We start from the raw sequence: 7605 nt of genomic DNA on the forward strand, positions 1-7605 counted from the left end.
CTCCGGCAGAGGCCTCGCCGCCGCTCCGGTGCCGCTGACCCCGCCAACCATTTTCTCCCTCCGGGAAAGGCAGGAGAAAATCGCGCTCTGAGCGCGGGATCGGCATCGAGGCCGGGATGAAGCAGCCCACTCGACAAATGCCTGCGTGAGGAGCGGGGGGCCTTGAAGATACGACAACACGAATGGCGGCTCGGCCATGGCTTCTGCCGGTACCAAAAACTGAGGCGAGGAAATCCAGGAGCAATGGCTGCTGGCTCCTGGCATCCTGGGCTTGCCAGGCAGGTTTTGTACTTGATTGCGAGGCAGTTTTCCTGCCCCTGCAGGGGGTGGCACCTGCATCCCACTGGAAAGGGGAGAGAAGTCACCTCACGCCACACCGAAGATGGCGGCACAGCGCGCCACTCACTGGCCCTTCCAAGGATGGCGACAATCATGCGCCTTCGGCAGGTACAAAAAAGGGCGGTACAGCAAGTGCCCCGCTCCGTCTGACGCGCACCCTGACACCGCCCCCGTCCCAGCGCGGCTTCCCGGTGGGCGGCACGGGCTGTGGGCTCCGCGGCGGCGGGGCCGGGGCAGAGCCGGGCGGGTGCGGACAGGCGGTGCGGGGATGCCTGTGCGCCTCTCGGGGCGCGGCGCGCTCCTCCCCTCTCCTCCATAGAGAGGACCCCGCGCCTCAGCACAGCACACCGCACAATGCCGGGCCGGGCGCCCGTCCCGTCCCGCCGCCGCTCTCCTCTCTTCTTCATCCCCGCTCCCCTCCGCCCCGGGAAAATGGAGAACAACACAAAAGCATCGGGAGAGAGCAGCCAGCCGAGCTGCCTGAGCCATCGCCCTGCCCGCAGGCGGGCACAGCCAGCAGGAGCAGGCAGCTGCGCTCTCTGCCGGGAGGTGAGCGGTGCGCGGCGGGCACCGTTTGCCCGGCAGGGCTTCCCAGGGTGAAAAACGCCAATCGCTTGGTTTTAAATTTTTAAAAGCTTAATAGTTATAAAATAGTTATGAAAATTGTAATATAATTAGTGTAATAAAAATTTGGACAATTAGGATTTAGGACAACATGAGACAATAGAAACAAAGAGTTAGGGACAGTGGGGTACCTCTTTCTGGGCAAAATAAGCCCGAAAAAGGACACACGGTAACAGAGGATTAACCCTTAAAAGCAACAGCCTGTTGAATATTCATACACCTCATCCATGATACATAAATTCCATTCAAACACAGGGTTCTTCTGTCTGGTCAGTGTCGGCTTCTTCCTCTGAATCCTGACAGTCTTCAGGGCTGAGCGAGGCAGGAAGAAGTTAGTTTCTTCTGATAAGGGGGCAATAAATTCTTTTCCTCTGAAAGAGTTAGGTGTGCTGTGGCTGCTATCTCGGTGCGAGTCCTTTCTTTTTAAAAGAAGTATCTTACATAGTATAGTTTCTATTTTAACATTATGTTATAACCTAAACCTATATTTAACACACTACTGAAGAAAATTAATACAGCATAACTTTCTAATACAACACATATAATATTAATTTTAATATTTGCGAAAAGCCAATCATAAAATACACATTTTTTCCCACCAGGGAGAATTCCTTATCCCCGCAACTCTGTCTGAGTGCTGCATGGAATCAGGACTGAGGCAGCTGGGAGATAGGGATGCTGCTCAAGGGAGCTGCTGCCTAAAGGGCAGCTCACAGCAGTCTCCTGCTGGAAACAGCTCCAGCGCCGGTGGCCAAGTGCGATTTCAATCGGATTTGTAGCGAATGTGTGTTTCAAGCTGGGAGCTGTCAGTTCCCTGGGTGGGAAAGTCCTTGAAGTAGCCACGTTGAGTTTCTGAGTATTCCAAGCCTCCTGTCCTTATGATTCTTGATACAGTATTTAGTTACTATCCAGCTGAGAGTATCGAGTGGATTTGTAGGAGTGGCAGAAATGTTTTTTTGCCTGGAAGTGTGTTGGGATAAGCAGCCCTCCTTAATGTCAGAATGACTTGAACTTCCTTCTTTTCCCTTTTTCTCTTTCTAGATTGCTGAGCACTGGGGAGAGTATTTGGGATAAAGAAATTAAAGGCACAAAGGAAGCTCCACACTCCCGAGGGAATGCTTTAGGCATGTGCAGCTTCTGAACCTCACCAATAATCCTGGCTGCTACAGAAACCTTCTGAAGCTGGAAGGGACAGGGAAGACAATTCCAGGAGCTGTGGGAAGTGCTTTCTCCTGATTCTGGATGGCACTGAGGTCAGAATGAGTTCCACATTATCCTTGTGCCTCTTCTGTTGCCAGTCCAGGACTAAGTTGGTGTTCCATGAGTGGCTGCAGCTCCCTGAGTGTGGACAGAAGAAGCCTGTGCTGGAGAATGGGAGAGAGGTCCCTGCTGGTTGCTGTGTCCTCAGTGGGTACAGAACTCTGGCCAGATGGGTTAGTGAGTATTGAATCAGTCCTGCCTCCTTTACACTGAATTGTTGTAATGAGTCATCAGCAGAGTCTGCTTTTAGCCAGCTTTAGTTCAGTTTCTTTGTCATGAATTTCCTGTTGTTTTGATCCTGAAATTGCCAAACCCTTAAGTTTGCTAAATTAACTCTGAAAAGGTTCTACAAGCCAATGCTGAGGGAATTGAGGATTGGATAGTTAGGATCTTATGGCCCTTCAAGGGTTGGGTTCACCCCCTGATTTTGGTGCTAAGGGAAACTCCAAGATGACACTGATCAAAATAGGAAGCAGTTCCCTCATGAAAGTCAGCTTTCCAAACCTCTGTTCAGGATCCAAAAGAGATGGGAATGCCCTTGGCAAAAAAAGTGTTTTTAAGACAAAGCAAGTTTAAAATGCCTGTAATAAGCAGGAAATCCAGGAGAAATGGCTGCTGGCATCTTGGGCTTGCCAGGCTGGTTTTGTATTTGTTTTGTATTGCAAGGCAGTTTTCCTGCCTCTGCAGGGGGTGGCACCTGCATCCCACTGGAAAAGGGAGAGAACAAAATTCCCCTCCTTCCCTGGCACAGCCCTGGAGTGGGAGCAGCTTGCCCTTATCCTGGAGTTATCCTGTTCCTGCCCAGGATCCCTCTGGTACCATGTGCTTCCCAAGCTCCCAGCACTGATGGATCTAAACAAGGAGAGCAGTCCCTGTTCCTTCTCTTCTCCATCCTTGATGTTCCCAGGCCCTGCATCTCCCTGGCTATTCCGTGTCTGACTCCTCATCTCCATCCCACCTTCTGCTGGTCACATCTGGCCCTGAGATGTGTTTAGCAGCAAATCCATTCCTTTAAAGGAAGCCAAGTGCAAAGAGCATCCAGGTGCAGATAAGTCTTTAGAAAAGGAATGCAGTCATGCAAAGAAGGGCTCTGTCTTCCTGCATTTCCTGACATTTTTCTCTTCCCAGTTTCAGAGGGTTTCTTTCCATGCTTTCCTGTGATCCAGATGGGGAGAGAATCCTTTGGCACTGGATCTGATCCTTTGTCCAGATCCAGTGCCAAAGGATTGAGCAACTGATGAGTGGGGTCTGGGATGAGAAGGGTTCTGCTAAAATTAGAGAAAGAGTGCTAAAAGAAAAATGAGCTTCCTTTGAATGTCTGTAATAAAAACACTGGGAGAGGGCACTTTTTAATTTGATTTGGTGCCACCTCCCCTTTTCTATGGCTAAACTCCATGGTGAGCAATCCAAGCCAAAAGATGAAATGCAGGAGTCTTAGATTCTGCAGTGGGCTTAACTTCCCTTTTCTTCTCTCTTTCAGGACAGGGAGAACCTCTGAACTTGTCCTGGCCTTGCCAAGAGCTTTGGTGTTTGAGCTGACAAAACTAAACTGGTCCTGCCCTGGTAGGTCACAGGTTCCTCTTCTCCTCTCTGCTGTGACAGGCTCTGTAAGGAATGCCATTTCCAGCAGCCTGCTTTGCTGGAAAAGGGCAGAGGGGAATAGGAAATGTGGTGCCAGAGCTGTGTCCCACCAGGTTGTGTTTCCTTCCCTCTGAGGACAGAGAGTCTTGGGCTGAGGTGAGGTTGCTGGGAGTGCTTAGATGAGCAATCTGAGCAGGAAGATTGGAACTGCAGCTGCTGCTGGTCCCAGTGCCTTTGGTCTGCTTAGTTTGCAAATATCAGGTCCTACAGTACCAGAGTGATGAGGGGGAAAAAGGAACGTGTGCAATTCATGGCAAAGCTTTGGTTAGTCCTTGTGCAGTCTTTTAATTCTGGACTCTGAGTGAATCTCCAGGATCTTTCTGACAAGATCTGTCAGAGATTTAGGTGGAGGAGTTGAGTTTGGGTCTGTTCACAACAAAATCTTGCCAATCCTGAAGGGCTGGGGTAATGACTGCTCTCATCACACTCTGACTTTATTAATCCTCTATCAAATTTCCCTCAGCACTGGACAGGAAAGGTGAGGGTTTGGGTTAGGAATTCTACAAGCAAGGCCTGTGTGACCCTCTGCTTCCTGTGTGTGTGTCAGTAAGCCAAAATCAGGAGCAAAGGTTGGTTTGGTTTTAAGAACTTCAAGTAACTTTGAAACAAAATAAATCAACTTTTTCTTTTTTTTTTTTTTTTTAATTTATTTTAGATGCTGGAACTGCCTCTCTGGATGTGTGCTGAGCTCTTGCTGCTGTGGACTGTGTGGCCTTAATTGCTACAGGGTTCTGTTCTTCTCACTGGGGAATTAGAAATAATTATTAATTAGAAGGCAGAGATGTTTTCGGAAATCTCTCCCTTTTTTTCTGCCTTTTAGTGGTAGATGTTCTCTTTCCGCCTCTGAATTTACAGCAATCTTCAGATATCATTTCACCTGCCCAAATCCCTCACAGTTCAGGGGGGTGCAGGGAAGGTGGTACTGTGTGTGTAGGTATGTAACCACGTAGCAGATAATCTCAGATCCTGTAAAGCCAGACATTTGTTTTAAAACAAAGACCAAACTCCTGCTGCCAGGAAGCTGTGATCGGTTTATAACCTAGCTTTAGCTCAGAGATACTGGATTTGTGTCAATCAGAATAGCCCCAACTTCCTTGCAACCCAGAGCATCAGTGTCAGCTGACTGAGCTTCTCTGCCATGCCACCACAGGGTGACTGTCCCCACTCTGGACAAGCAGTGCATCAATAAGGCAGTGGAAGGTGAAGTGATAGAAATCAATCTGCCTCTCATTAGTGGGATGAATAGAAGTGTTCTGGGAAGAGGGATCACTGAGGGGGTGAGGAGATGTATTAAGAACTGGTTAAGAGAGAGATAAGAGAAGGATGTTAGTACTTTTTTGTCAGCTAATTGGGAATAAGCTTTGGAGGACTTTTGGATAAAGGTGTCTCAAGTGAACAGTGTCAGGTACACTCTGAGTACAAACACTGCTCGGTAAAAGGAGCTCAGGGAAAAATTCTGTGTGAGGCAGGTGCCTTTATGTTTTTAGAGATTTCAGAGAGTTTTCAAGTAAGAACCACACATTTTCCTAAAATGAGCATGGGTGTTTGTAGTTGTACTGGAACTGAGCTGCTGAAGACACAGAAATATTTTGTAGCTGTAATATATTTGTGTATTTATGTTTGCCTGTGCTCAGGCACACACAAGCCCACACAAAGAGCAGGAGAGACACTTGTACATATTTATTTTCCTTTCTCCTACTAGATTGCATATTCATTGCTGTATTTGTAGCCCAAATTAATCACAAGGAGGAAAAAGCAATTTGCCTTGTAAGCAGAAACAGAGATGAGGAAGTGTTTCACTCTGGATGCAGTGACAAGTGTGGTATTGGAGCACTTTTGGAGCAGACAGTGTGGACAAAAGAAGGGGTCTTTTCTTAGGCCTGAGCACCTTGCATTTCTCACAACACAAATATGGCATTGCTGCTTCAGGGACTGGGGCCAGCTCATTGCAATGCAGCACTCCAGAGGGAGGCAAGGCAATTTGCCATGACACCTTTTCCATCTTGCTGCCTCGCTCACTGCTGCAGTTACAGATGGCCAACATTTGTGTCTTAAACATTTATCCTGCAAAATAGAGACTTTTGTATAAAAAGTATTTGGTGCACCAAAATATTTCCCTTAGATTTAAATTTTCATCTTGTTTCAATCTTCAGAAAACATTTTGAGATTTCAGATGTTGTTTTTTCTCCTTTTTGTCACCTTCCTTCTGTCTCACACTCTGTTTTCTGAACACAGCAGATATTTGCCGAGGTTGAAGGATTTGGTGGGAGGGTCATTTTCTCCTTTTTGTTCCTGCTTATTTTATTATTTTTCCAATTATTTAAGGCTTTACCTATATTGTTAGTGTAGTGCATTAAAAGTTTGGCTAGCACAGGATCTCAGCCTCCTATCACACCTCTCAATGAAATAAGTACAAGATAAAAGATTGTATTAGAATAATCTTTTTTTCTCCTTTACCCAAAGTTTGTAAAATTACCAAATAGATGTAAAAATAGATAAGCATTTCTTAAAATTTTGACTTTGAGGTTTTCCATGCAGTCAGTGGCAGATGGAAACTATTACTGGGAAAGAAGAAGTGAAAAATTTTACAAATATTTTGGGTGAAGAAATTAAATTTGTCTCAATTTGAACTCTGAAATATAAACTAACTTCTTACTTCAAAATTAAAAGAGTATTTAGAAAACTCTACTTACTGTCTCTGTACATGCAAGTTGAGGGCAGGGTCTAGATGGGCTTTGGCTGAAAAGCAGCACTTCAAGTTCACAAAGACACCAAGAAACCTCATCTCTTCACACTCAGGTTACATCCCAAGATCACACCAAGACAAGGAGCTTTCAAACTCCTGGTGAGCTGGAATTTCTGAGAATATTTTCTTATGAATACAGCAGAACATGTTGCTCCTAAAACAAAGCCTGTCTGCTCAGAGCTCCATCCCAGGCCTGCGGCAGTCCTCAAGGAATCAAGATGTACATGTTTTTCTGCTGAGTGTATCTGAGATGTCCCAGTTTATTTTTAACAGGACTTGTTGCCAGGCTCAGCATCTAGAAATCAAGATGAGATCCTTCAGCACAGTGAGTCTGTATTTTACATGTTGGCTTTTTCAAATAAAAACCCTGGAGTGGGTAGACTTTGCACCTCTCTGCTTAGGTAGCCAAGATTTTGTTTGAAGATTATGTTAGAGGTTTTGACTGATTTCCAGGCTCACCCTGAATCCTACATGTCTCATGCTTTTTGTTTGTGGGTTCAGCATTTTGTAGTGACCCAAACTAGTTCAGGTTCTGCAGAGGTACTCTGAAAAGAGCTGGTTCTTTTGGTTCTGCATGTCTTTCCAAGAGATTCAGAATATTAAGGAAAAATTTGTTTCAACAAAGAGAATATACAGAGATGACAAATAATTACTCTCACAGAATATAAACGAGGTGTTTATTCCTATCGGTTTCTCTGGGTCTGCATTGAAGGCACTTGAGACAGTGTTTCATGTTTGGACTCAAATATTTATTATTTCTTATCAGTAAAACAGTGTCACAACCATGAGTTCAGCAGCAAGGCACAAAATGGCCAACAACCTTTTGTTACTAGGTCTTTTAAGACTAAACTATCCAACTAAGAAAGAACACCTTGATTATTTCCCTTTTTAACCCAATAACTGATCCCTGGGAGCTCGCAATGAGGACTTTTCTGTTCAATTGCAAAACATCACCCAAACCCATGAAGAAGATGGAAGAAGAAGGTGAAGAAGAA

General features: G+C 45.7%; 1 long non-coding RNA gene across 1 annotated transcript; it reads left to right on the forward strand.

The window, feature by feature from the left end:
• The first annotated feature begins 476 nt into the window (after positions 1-476).
• Positions 477-6552, forward strand: LOC127059451 (uncharacterized). The gene is made up of 4 exons (XR_007777300.1): positions 477-888; positions 2005-2396; positions 3704-3786; positions 4520-6552. It is a non-coding gene; the product is annotated as an uncharacterized LOC127059451 (long non-coding RNA).
• Positions 6553-7605: the final 1053 nt, after the last annotated feature.

The sequence above is a fragment of the Serinus canaria genome, chromosome 3 (assembly GCF_022539315.1).
Source record: "Serinus canaria isolate serCan28SL12 chromosome 3, serCan2020, whole genome shotgun sequence".
Taxonomy (NCBI): Eukaryota; Metazoa; Chordata; class Aves; order Passeriformes; family Fringillidae; genus Serinus; species Serinus canaria.